This window comes from Malus sylvestris, chromosome 16 (assembly GCF_916048215.2).
Source record: "Malus sylvestris chromosome 16, drMalSylv7.2, whole genome shotgun sequence".
NCBI classification, from domain to species: domain Eukaryota; kingdom Viridiplantae; phylum Streptophyta; class Magnoliopsida; order Rosales; family Rosaceae; genus Malus; species Malus sylvestris.
Window position 1 is genome coordinate 23,228,315 of NC_062275.1, and position 14,014 is coordinate 23,242,328.

At 34.5% G+C, this 14,014-nt stretch overlaps 2 pseudogenes; one reads left to right on the forward strand and one right to left on the reverse strand.

The window, feature by feature from the left end:
* Positions 1-5,581: 5,581 nt before the first annotated feature.
* Positions 5,582-5,688, reverse strand: LOC126609448 (small nucleolar RNA R71; annotated as a pseudogene).
* Positions 5,682-10,383, forward strand: LOC126609219 (uncharacterized; annotated as a pseudogene).
* The last annotated feature ends 3,631 nt before the right edge of the window (positions 10,384-14,014 follow it).

Sequence of the window (14,014 nt, forward strand, 5' to 3'; positions counted from 1 at the left end):
CCAATAAAGTACTTTATTGGTGGCATTCATGTAAAAAAGCTAGTGAGTCATCACCAAACCGCATTCGGGCAACCTCTATTGCTACAGGAACCCAAGCTGAAGTCGTCTATAAAAGGAGGAAGAGAAGACAGAATTAAGGACACTCAAACAAACAAACAAAAGCCAAAACTCTGCTCAAGCCAGATTTGCCTTCAACGAAGCTGTAGTCAGCACAAGCCTTCATCCCATTCGGGATAAACCTTCCCAAACCCCTGTAATAACTCTGCTACCTTGTTCATGGTGGTATCGATTCATTTTGTATCCTCTTCTCCCCCGTCAACCCCTCTAAAAGCTTTCAGACCTCTGACAGAGCCACAAAGATAGATTTTGTAAGAAGTTCAGCCTTGGCCGATAAGGTTCAAACTTACCCGACTATCTTTGCTCTGTCTTTGTCTTTTCTTTCTTTTAAAAGCACAATAACATGTTATATATTCCCAGTTATATACAAGTTATTTCTAGCAAAGTCATAATGAAAATGAGTCTTCAGCACTTGGATCCGATCTGAATCGTGTCAGAGTTCAAATCAGATCTAAGTCTCAAGCCCGGCGGGCATGTAATTTAAAGATCAGTTTAAAAGTCCTTGGCCTCAAGGCATAAAAAAGAACTCTATATGGACTCAACCCATCCACAACAATCCTTGATAAGCGAAAAGTCCGAAGTTACTTGGGGCGCAAGTAATCAATCTATTTCTCCGTTTTGTTGCTATTATATTTTGATTCATAGAAAAGGCTTAAGCAGGGAGTGAATTCTGATAGAAAGCCTCAAGGCCTACACCTAAGGCCCCACAAAGGCACTCATTTGGGTTCGTCCTACCTCTTGGATTCAGATAATCAAAAGTATAATAGTGATAAGACTCGGGCAACCATAAAAGACCAAATATGATACATCCAAGCGCTGGTTTAGTTTGACAGGAAGCCTCAAGGCCTATACCTAAGGCCGCACAAAGGCACCTGTTATATCTAACTTGGTTTCTCGGGTGTATACATATTCAATCAAAGCTTAACACCCATTCAACATCTGCCATACTGAAGATGGCAGTGGCACGCCTGAGCACGACAAAGTTAATCTTGATTGTGAGCCTTAAGGCCTACATCTAAGGCCCCACGAAGGCACCCTTTCAAATTAACTCTGTCCTTCTCTTTCAGAATTGCCCGACGAGCCTTGCCCGAAGTGTGTTTTGCCCGACCAAGATCTGCCTGACAAAGGCTTGCCCGAGCGAGCCCGAGAAGAAAGCAGAAGTACGACAGATACCCTCAACCGACGCCATTCTCCCAAGGGAGCTGTGTGCTCGTCCGCCAGGAGATTCTTGCGACGAACACATTCTACTAGTCGCAAAGGTTTTGCAGCCCCCTCCAGGAATGAAACTCAAGTGCCCGCCAGCAGCCCTGTCGCAAACTGCATTTGCAAAAAACCTCCGCCCACAACCCCTTCCAGCAAAAGTACTTGTGATCCGATCAATGGGCATGGCAGTCAATGTTCCTTTAGGGTGCGTTTGGTACGTGGGACGGGACGGGACGGAACGGGACGAGGCGTTCCGTCCCGCGTTTGGTGCGCCAAAAATGGGTGGAACGGGCTGTTCCACGGGACAGATTTTGAGTGTTTTTGCATCCCACCTCCCCCCCTGGAACGGGTTTGTTCCACGTTTGTGGAACGCAATGTTTTACCATTTTAAGACAAATATACCCCATGTCTTTTTCAAAAATTACACCTTCGTTCCGTCCCGTCCCGTCCCGTCCCGTCCCGTTCCGTCCCGTCCCATCCCGTTCCGTCTGCGTACCAAACGCACCCTAAAAAATTCTCACTATCTTGTTAGAAAAAAATAAATAAAAAAAATCTATTAAAGAAAAAGATGGGAGAAAAGATGGAGTGTTTGAAGTTTTTTTTGGAGGGGGGGGGACCGCAAGTTGGATATTTTATGATGGAGGATTTAAAGGATAAGTTTTCTTCATGTCTAATCAACTTAATAGCAGCAGGAAATGGATAAGACATTTCAATTATTCTCAAAATGATGGAGGATTTAAAGGATAAGTTTTCTTCATGTTTAATTCTCTCAATCTCTTGTCACTTAATTCTACGGTTTATTAGTATTTATTTTCACTTGTAAGTTAGAGGTCTTAGGTTCGATTCTGGACAACGGTGAATTTGAATCATATTATTACTAGCACATCGTGAGACTTAGCTACATTCCCCTACCCCTTTATGTAGATAATATCGTTTGTTAAATAAATAAACGAAATAAATAAATAAAAGAAAAAGTAAAAATTCTCTCAATCTCTTAAAAATGAAAATTGTCTCCTCAATCTTCAAGAATGTATTGGACTATTCATTTCAATTCAATCATCCATACCAAACGAGACCTAAAATACCATATAGGATATACCAAAATTTATTCTTTACAAGAAACAGATTGCATCCTTTTGCTATAAAAACGTATAGCTGGAATGAAGCATACTACATCAAAACAAATTGAGAATTAGTGAAATGAAGGGAACAATATTACGCCAGTTCATCTATTCTCTACTCTTTCTTGCCTTCTCCATTTGCCCTAGTACCTCGGATATATTCCCTGGGAAGAAGCACTTTGTGCGCGTTGTCAACGATCTCGACGCTAAACGACTGGACGTCCATTGTTATTCTGCAGATGATGTAATTGATCGCACTCTTTCTACCAAGGGAGAACAGCTTGAATTTGAATTTCGTTCTGTAGTTAACACCTATTAGAATTGTAGCATGAACTCCGTGGTTGGCCAGTCGAAATTGAAGCATATATTTCTGAGGATCCACTTATTAACTAGTGTGGGGGGGTCCATTGCATATGGAATGCCAGAGAGGATGGAATATACTTGTACAGAATCAAGCATAGCGATTATGTCAAAAAGTACGATTGGATACCAAAGCCGTTGCGCGTCCGTTCTATAAAGAGAAATGTCGGGCCTTGAGCTCCTATTGTAGTCCAAAGAAATATAATAAAGCCATTTGCTTTTGTTTAGTTTCTTCTTACTTTCTATGTTTTATATATATATATATATATATATATATATTTTTAACAAACAATATTCTCTACACTAAAGAGGAGGAGGGTGGGCTTAGCCTCACAATGGACTAACAATAATGTTGTTCAAATTTGCCTTTAACGAGAGTTGAACATTTGAGAGTTTATTATTTTTCTATGGGATACTTTGGATGCTGTCCCTAATCCTTAACATTCTTTGACTAAAACCTTAATGATATTCAAAGTTTGATCAAATTCCCTTGACTTTGTACACCTCATTATATTACAATTAATATTAATATTTTTATATTTTTGACATTAATTGTTTGATATTTTATGAGATTTATAATCCTATAAATTTAAAATCCCTCATTATAATACTATTATAAACGGTTACAATAAAAAAATTCAAACATTTTGATTGAATAAATGGATAAAAACTATGTAAAAATAAGAAATAATAAATGGCAAAAGAATGTATCCATAGTGTTAAAAAAATTGGTACATTTAAAAAAAAAACAAATTGGTACATTTCACATATAACAAAGTGGTACATTAATAAAGAAGAATGGGAACATTATAAATAAATTAGGGTACATATAAAAGATTAAAAAAATATGAGTACAAATGAATTTTAAAAAAATATAAGCGCTAAAAGAAATTAATACATGGGTACAAAATAAAACTAAAAAGAAAATGCTACAAATTTAAAAAAAAATGTTGCAAATTAAAACTGGGTACAAACTAAAAATATAAATATATGATACAAAGTTTAGGCATAAAACATAAATATACCATATGTAATTTTTCTATCATTGATTAAATATACAATATCACGTGATGATATACACATACAAACACAAATAAAACTTTAAAAAATATGGGCACAAAAAGAAACTAATATATGGGTACAAATTAAAAATGAAAAAAAAAATTGGTACAAATTAAAAATAGGTACAAACTAAAAATAAAAATATATGATAAAAAATTTAGCCATAAATATAAACGTACTAATTGTAAAATTTTTAACACTAAAGGAATATATTTAAAAGTAAAAATATTTTATTATTCAAATAATTAATGATGTTATTAATATCCAAGGACCTTGATCAAAAATTTAAAATGAATAGGATTTTAATCAATGGAGTAGCAAAAAGAAGGACGTAAACCTAATTTCTCCTTTTTGTATATTGTTATATGGAGAACTAATCACTCTAGCTAAGGCTAGCAGGAAATCTTCAACTACTATGTGGTTTTATTAGTTTGATTCAAATTGCGGTATCAACAATAAACTCTTGTTATTGGTTTGTTCAAATTAATATCTAGTTTTTCTCTATTTTTTTATTGATGAATGTTTGTTAATATTCATAGGTTCAATCATGTTTTTCCTATGGTTTAGTTTCAGCATTCATGCTTTTGTGAATTGAGATAAATTAGTAGATATCTAGTAATTTCGACGGAACTATTTCTTAATAGCTTGCACTGGAGGTACAGGTTATGCTTGGAATTCTTCCTATAAGGAATTCTATTGAGTTTATTGGGAACAACCATATTTAGAGTTTGTATATTTTTGTGTGTGTTTTAATACAATTATAATTGCCATATCATCCGATCGGATGCATTGTATGTTGCATCTTGATTAAGTTATAAAAAGAATCAAATTAATGAAATTACATATGTATGTTGAAGGTGGAACTCTAATGTCTTAGTGCTCTTATATGATTGGATTTTCTTTTTAAAAATTACATCTTATTCAATATTGTTCTTTGTTTCAGTCTTGATAATTCTGCATTCTTTTTCAATGCTCTTTGAGGAATACAACACTCGGACTTCGAGTTTATACTGCTTCGTGACACCTGCACTTGGGTTTAGCAAGCAATTTTTTGGCGCCGTTGCCGGGGTGCGATTTGGCGAGGAGCGCAGAATTTTCCTCCACCGGTACACTCTTTCCATTTATTTCTATTTATTTGGTTGTTGTTTGCGTTTTAGTTTTATTTGTTTTTTTTAATTATTTATTTTTTCTTTGTTTTCTTTCTTAAATTTTCATGCGATATCGTGATCACCGAGGCAGATTTGCTAAGCGTTCAGAATCTATAATTGAAACTTTGTTTGGAGATCTTTTTGAGAGTGATAGTGAGTTTGTCAACATGGCCGACCGTGCAGTTATTGATGGCGAGGGAAACCCTCCCCCTAGAACATTAAAAGACTATTTGCATCCAACTCGTGTTGCATCTCCTTCATGCATTGTTTTTCCTACCAATATGTCAAATTATGAATTTAAATATGGAATGGTTCATCTTTTTCCTATTTTTCATGGTTTAGAAAATGAAGATCCTTATGTGCATGTTAGGGAATATGAGGATGATGTTAGTACTTTTTATAATATTGCACATGATCAATTGGATGGAGTGAGATTAAATTTTTTTTCCATTCTCTTTAAAAGACAAAGCAAAAAGTTGGTTGTATGCATTAAAGGCTAGGTCTATTTGTTCGTGGTCTGAAATGACTGATGAATTTTTTCAAATTTTTTTTCCGGATCATAAGACTACGACTTTAAAGCAACAAATTTCTACTTTTTCTCAAAAAGAGAGTGAATCATTGTATCAAACATGGCAAAAATTTAAGAATCTTTTGAATTTGTGCCCACATCATGGTTTTGAAGACTGGTGTCTTGCTAGTTTCATCTATAAGGGTCTCATCTCTTGAGATTGTCAATTTCTTAAGTCTGTGTAATGGGGAATTTATGTCAAAAGAACCTGATGATGCTTTAGAGTTCCTAGATCAAATTGCTAAAAAAACCCATCAATGGAAAGGTCCTAACCCACTTGAGAGCACTGATCGCTCTAAACCTTCCACATCTTCTAGTAGTAAAGGAATTTATCAATTGAGGGAAGAAGATGAATTGAAAGTAAAATATGATAATCTTGCCAAAGAGGTAGCTGCATTAAAATTTGGAAAATCTAATATACCTCAACAAGTTTATCAATCTGATGTTGATCAAATTTGTGATGTTTGTTGTGAGATTGGTCACTCCACTAAAAATTGTCAAATGTTGCAAGAAATGAAAGGAATTTATGAAGAACGATGTGCTGCCATTGGAAGCTATCAGAAGCAGTATACTCCTTTTTCAGAGACATACAATCCGGCAACCATAAATCATCCTAATTTACGTTGGAGGAATGACTCGTACCCTCAGGTAAGTGCTTCTAACCACCAATTTTCTACTCCTAATTCGTTTCAACATAAACAATCATATTTAGATCTTGTTCAAGCATTAGGTCAAAAGTTTGATTCATTGTTTAGTTAACTTGTTGAGGAAAACAAAGAAATAAAGAGTCAACTTTCGAAATTAACTAACTTTATGTCAATTAATGAAAAAGGAAGATTTCCAGCAAACACTCAAGCTAATCCTAAAGGTGTTAATTCAATTGATATCGAATTTGAGCATACTAAGTCTGCAATTACTCTCAGGAATGGTAAAATAATTGATATGACACTTTTACTTGAGGAGGTTGAGAAAACTAAAAGTAATGATAAACTTGACAAGCTCAAAGAATTTGAAAATGACAAGGAATATCATGTGCCTGTACCTTTTCCGAAAGCTTTACAACCCTTAAAGAAAGCTATTTATAACTCTGATATTCTTGAGCTTTTTAAGCAAGTAAAGATAAATATTCCTTTGTTAGATGCTATTAAGCAGGTTCCCGCTTATGCTAAATTTTTGAAAGACTTGTGTACTTATAAAAGAAAGCATAATGTGAAGAAAACTGCGTTTTTATCTGCCCATGTGAGTGCGGTATTGCAAAAAAAAATTCCACCAAAATATAAAGATCTAGGAAGTCCTACTTTGTCTTGTGTCATTGGAAATCATTTTATTGATCATGCTTTGCTTGACTTGGCGCTAGTGTGAACTTACTGCCTTATTCAATGTATTTGCAGCTATGTCTTGGTGAATTAAAGCAGACACAGGTAAAACTGTAGCTAACTGATCGTTCTATTAAAACTCCAAGAGGGGTTATTGAGGATGTGTTAGTCCAAGTAGACAAGTTTTACTATCCTGTTGATTTTATTGTTTTGGACACTGCACATGTTCTAGACTCTGAAAATCACTTTCATGTAATTTTAGGACGTCCTTTCTTAACTACATGTGATACTAACATAAGTTGCAGGAGTGGGATAATGAAACTTTGTTTTGGAAATACGACAATGGAGGCTAACATTTTTAATGTTTTCAAGCAATCACATGGAGATGATGAATGCAAGGTAGTAAATTTCATTTTGACTGCAATGCATGGACAGTTTGAGAGGAGTCAAATTGAAGATGATTTAGAACTTTTTCTTTTGAATCATGATGCACAAAATGATACTAAAATAACTGAAATTGTTGGTGTCTTTGATTCTTGTCAGGTACAAGAAGTGAATAGATGGAGACCTAAGTTTGAAAAGCTTCCACCACTATCAAAAGTCATACCATCTAGTGTGGAGGTGCCCAAATTAGAGCTCAAGCCATTACCGACAAGTCTTAAGCATGCATTTTTAGGGCTAGATGACACTTTCCCTGTGGCAATCTCTTCCGAACTCAACTCTTCGCAGGAAGGTAAGTTAATTAAGGTTTTGACTGCCCATAAATCTACCATTGGATGGACTCTTGCTAATATAAAAGGAATTAGTCCTCTTGTATGCACACACAAAATATTTTTGGAAGATGGTGTTAAACCATCTCGGGACTCACAACGTAGGTTGAACCCTAACATGAAAGAAGTTGTCAAAACAGAGGTTTTAAAATTGTGGGTTGCGGGTATCATTTACCCAATTTCTGACAGTCAGTGGGTGAGTCCTACTCAAGTCGTTCCGAAAAAGTCTGGTTTAACTATAGTTAAAAATGATAAAAATGAATTGGTTCCTACTAGAGTCATTTCTAGTTGGAGTATGTGTATTTACTATAGAAAACTTAACTCGTGACTCGAAAACATCATTTTTCCTTGCCTTTTATAGACCAGATTTTAGAGCGGGTGGCTGGGCATGCATTTTATTGCTTTTTGGATGGTTATTCAGGTTATTATCAAATTGAAATTGCCATTGACGAATAAAATAAAACTACATTTACATGTCCTTTTGGTACTTTTGCTTTCCATAGATTGCCGTTTGGATTATGTAATGCTCCCACTACATTTCAAAGATGTATGCTTAGTATTTTTGGTGATATGGTGGAGCAATTTCTTGAAGTTTTTATGGATGATATATCTATGTTTGGTGATTCTTTTGATGATTGTTTGAATAACTTGGAAAAAGTTTTAACACGTTGCCAAGAAAAGAACCTTGTTTTGAATTGGGAAAAATGTCATTTTATGGTTTCATCTGGAATTGTTCTTGGCCACACTATTTTGTCTCGAGGAATTGAGGTTGATAGAGCTAAAATTGAATTGATTACTAAATTGCCTATTCCGTAGACCATCAAAGATGTTAGATCCTTTTTAGGTCATGCTGGCTTTTATAGGAGATTTATCAAGAATTTTAGTTCGATAGCTAGACCATTATGTAATCTCTTATTAAAAGATTCTGCTTTTGAATGGACCGATGCATGGCAAATTGCTTTTGATAAATTAATTGGCATGTTAACTTCTGCACCTATGATGCAACCACTTGATTGGACTTTGCCTTTTGAAATCATGTATGATGCGAGTGATTATGCAATTGGGGCTGTGTTGGGGCAACAAAGGGATAAGAAACCGTATGTCATTTACTATGCAAGTAGAACTTTGAATAGTGCTCAAATGAATTATTCAACAGCTGAGAAAGAACTTCTTGCTGTAGTATTTGCTTTGGACAAATTTCGAGCTTATCTTGTTGGTTCTCCTATTATTATTTATACTGACCATACAACACTCAAATACCTTCTTACTAAGAAGGATGCAAAAGCTCGTTTGATCAGATGGATTCTCTTAATCCAAGAATTTGACATCACCATCAAAGATAAAAAGGGGGTAGAGAATGTGGTGGTGAATCATTTGTTCAGATTGGTTTTTGATGATTCTTCTGAACCAACACCCATTAATGATTCTTTTCATGATGAGCAATTATTTTCTCTTTCAGAATTACCTTGGTTTGCTAACATAGTTAATTTTCTTGCTACAGGTGAAATTTTGATTCACTGGAGTGCGCATGATAGAAAGAAGTTTCTAGTGGAGGTACGTAATTTCTTTTGGGATGATCCGTAATTATTTAAATATTGCCCTGATCAAATAATTAGGAGATGTGTGCCTGATCATGAAATTAGTACCATAATTTCTTTTTGTCATAATGAGGCATGTGGTGGCCATTTTTCTGTTAAAAAGACTACAACAAAAATTTTGCAATGTGGATTTTATTGGCCTACTCTTTTCCAAGATACTAATGCTTTCTATCGAACTTGTGATCGTTGTCAAAAGTTGGGTGCCATAACTCGTAGAAATATGATGCCTATGAATCCAATTTTAGTCATTGAGCCATTTGATTGTTGGGGTATTGATTTTATGGGTCCGTTTCTTGTTTCTTTCGGATATCTATATATATTAGTAGGTGTTGACTATGTTTCAAAATGGGTCAAGGTCGTTCCATGTCGGAAAAATGATCACACAAAGGTTTTGCGTTTTTTAAAAGAAAATTTATTTTTCCGATTTGGAACACCTCGAGCTATTATCAGTGATGGGGGTAAACATTTTTGTAATAAACCATTTGAAGCTTTGATGAAAAAATATGGTATTACTCACAAAGTGGCTACCCCTTATCACCCCAAAACAAGTGGCCAAGTTGAGCTTGCCAATCGGGAGATAAAACAAATTTTAGAAAAAACGGTTAGCCCAAATCGCAAAGATTGGTCTATCCAACTAACCGATGCGTTATGGGCTTATCGTACAACTTTTAAAACCCCGCTTGGTATGTCTCCCTATAGACTAGTTTATGGGAAACCTTGTCACTTGCATGTGGAACTGGAACACAAAGCCTACTAGGCTGTTAAGATGTTCAATTTTAACTTGGATGCTACTGGTTTGAATAGAAAACTTCAATTGAATGAATTGGCAGAAATTAGGAATGAGGCTTATGAAAGTTCTAAAATTTACAAGGAACGAATGAAAGTTTTCCATGATAGAAATATTTTGAGAAAAACTTTTGAGCCTTTGCAGAAAGTACTATTGTACAATTTGAGGTTGCATTTGTTTCCTGGTAAACTTTGTTCTAGATGGACAGGTCCTTATGTCGTGAAAATAGGTTTTCCTTTTGGAACTGTGTTGGTCGAGGATCCAACGAATGGTAATGTATTTAAAGTTAATGGTCATCGGCTTAAGCCCTTTTTGGAAAGTATTGCCTTGTAGGATGAGACCATTGGTTTGGAGGATCCTGTTTATCAGGACTGATTTCTTTACTCTAGCCTATATTTTCTTTTATTTTTTTGTTTCGTTTGTTTTGTTTCTTTTTCAGTTTATTAATGTGTCGCCGACCAGTTGCTGGAAGAATTTCAAAGCCTTCTTAGACCTTCAGGTGTATTCTTTCCTGAGTCTTTTTCTCCATTTAAATTGCGTGTCTTTCTTGCTTATTATTCTTATGAATTAATACATTGAGGACAATGTCAATTTTAAGTTGGGGGGAGTAGAAGTATATTTTACTTGCTTTTGGCGACATGTTGAGTTGTTTTTCATTTTATTTTTATTTTATGTAATTTTCGTCCCTTTTAAAGTTAAAAAATTTTTTAAAAAAAGTCCAATAAAAAACAAAAAAAAAAGAAATTTGCATTTTTCTTACTGTTTTTAAATAGATTTTTGTTAGTTTCTCAACCCAATGATCAGATTGAATTAAATTTCATACATGGTAATTAAGGAAATAGTGAGCATGTTTTAAGTGAGATGCTTTATTCTCTTATTCGCTCTCTCCCTTTTCAATTATTCTTAGAAAAGCAATGCACATAGTCATCTTGATGCGAAACTAATGCATGATTTAAAGATTAATATGTGAATATAGTGATCTTATGTAGCCTTGTGAGTTTTTGAGCCTATATGATTCAAACATTATACATCGATCACTTTTATTCTTGTGCGTATGATCTCACAATCACATGTATCTCTAGAACTTGCTTTAAACCTTTCAAACATATTTCAATTCATGTGATAACTTGAAAATGAAGAAGGCATTTAGGATATCCACCATGGCCAAACAAGCTAGTGTCCCTCATACATTATCCCTTAGATAACCATTTGAGCCTAAATAAGCATGTTCTTTCATGACCCATGTTCTCCTTACCCATAAGGCTTAAATACTATATCCTACCTCAGTATATGGAAGTTTGTAGAGCAGAAAAGTCTTGAAAGGAAAGGAGTATATGTGTTTGGTATCTAAGCTGGCTCTTGTTTATACTATTACTCTAAAAAAATAAAAAATTAATATTGCTGAAATGAAGTCTGAGACCCAACACAATGAAATTTGGTCTCTAATAGTGAAAAGTGTTCAAGATATTGGTGGAGCCACCGTGCAGTCAATTCTTTTCATCATGTGCTCTACTAATTTTCGTAGGCTCTTTGTTTTCCCATTCCTTTTTCTTCTTTTTAACCTTAACCACAAGCCCCATTACAACCTTAACTAAGACCTTTGATTCAAGTAGTCACATGATATTGATAGTGAGTAGGTGGACAAGCAAGCATATGGCGGCATGTTTTTATGAGATCACTTGAGTGTGCCACATTAATGCAGAAATATTGAGTGCATGAGTGTAAATCCTATGAGAGACTCACCTATTTTCGTATTGAGATTTAAAGAAGCTTAGGATCACATTGTTATGGCTATTTCACACACTACACTCCAAGGATATTTGAGAAATTATTGCTAATACTAGAATATGGTGGATTCGCTTGCTTTATGCTTCTTAAGGTTCTTGATTATTATGTACACTTGAATAACATGCTTTGAGGGTTATGTAAGGGAAATTGATTTTTCCATGTGACATTTTGTTTTTGGTTTGGTGCTAGAGTATGTTTTCAGTTGCTTGAATTGCTAGAGACTAGCAATAAGCTAGTTTGGGGGTGTGATAATTGCTCAAAAGTGCATGACTAATACACTTTGATTATACCCGTTACATGTTTTTATCTAGTAATTTATCAAATTTGTGCTTTATCATGTATAACTGATCAAATAGGTTTTATATCTAATTTGTTTTAATTTTTGACTGATGGTATATTAATGTTAATGTGCAAGACTATGAGAATGTTGCAAGGCAATTAAAGGGTGAGGCACAAGACAATAAATTGGTGATTAACTCTATGTTGGTTACCGAAAAGAAATGAAGAAAGGAGAAGGCAAAGAAGAAGAAAAAGAAACGGCCAGCCATTACCATTTCAATATGGCATTAAGGCTTATCAATGACCATTATTCAAGAGGTTTATGGGGGTTGGCTACGGCAATCTCAATATAACCATTCATATTTTTATGTTTTTGGGGGCAGTTTTTGTTCTTCTGTAACTTTGAGAGTTTATTATTTTTCTATATTGTTATATGGAGAACTAATCACTCTAGCTAAGGCTAGGAGGAAAACTTTCAACTACTATGTGGTTTTATTAGTTTGATTCGAATTGCGGTATCAACAATAAACTCTTGTTATTGGTTTGTTCAAATTAATATATAGTTTTTCTCTATTTGTCGATTGATGAATGTTTGTTAATATTCATAGGTTCAAACATGTTTTTCCTATGGTTTAGTTTCAGCATTCATGCTTTTGTGAATTGAGATAAATTAGTAGATATCTAGTAATTTCGACGGAACTATTTCTTAATAGCTTGTGCTGGAGGTACAGGTTATGCTTGGAATTCTTCCTATAAGGAATTTTACTGAGTTTATTGGGAACAACCATATTTAGAGTTTGTATATTTTTGTGCGTGTTTTAATACAATTATAATTGCCATATCATCTGATCGGATGCACTGTATGTTGCATCTTGATTAAGTTATAAAAAGAATTAAATTAATGAAATTACATATGTATGTTGAAGGTGGAACGCTAATGTCTTAGTGCTCTTATATGATTGGATTTTCTTTTTAAAAATTACATCTTATTCAATATTGTTCTTTGTTTCAATCTTGATAATTCTACATTCTTTTCAACGCTCTTTGAGGAATATGACACTCGGACTTCGAGTTTATACTGATTCGTGACACTTGCACTTAGGTTTAGTAAGCAGAAGGAAAACAAACTCATCGTCTATCTACTTGTAAGAATGGGGGTCTTTGGTTCCATTTTCTCAATATAAAATAAATTCGTTTTTCCATGTTTCTAAACTATTGACTTTGAAGTGCTTTTTTAAGTATAATTTTATCGAAATCTTACGTGTTAAAACAAATAATTTTCTTTTCTTATATGAAGTTAAGACACATTTTTTTACGTCACCCAGGCCTCAAAATCTCAAGACCGACTCTGATTGACGCAGTTTGGTATAGGCACTGTTAGAACAAAAATTGTTCACCGCTGTGGACGAATGTGCCATACACGCAGCTCATGCACATTAAAGAAAGCAAACAATCAGGATTAACCTTGGTACCAGTGAGTTATCGGCCAAAGGCTCTCTGACGGTTAAGTTAGTAACAATACTAACACTTAAGTAAAGGGCAAGAGAATAAGCAAAGATCAACAATTGTGTTATAAACCTTAAGCCTTGCCATAATGATGTGCTAGATGACTGTATTTATACTAGTCTAGAGAGAGATCTTTAAGAATATGGAATCCGTATTACATTGGGAGAATATTAAAGGATATCTAGAGATAGATATTGCTTGGTTTTAGGGGTGCGATTACTTGTGTCACATGTTCATCCCTAGATTGTAGGAATGTCCAAGAAAATCGAATCAAGTTTTCGTGTCTTACTAAACAAGAATGGTCAATCCTAACGAAGTCAGTAGAATTTGCCTACATTTTTGGAACGCAGGATGATGGTGACATCACTAGCCTGTTTGTACAACTCAATTT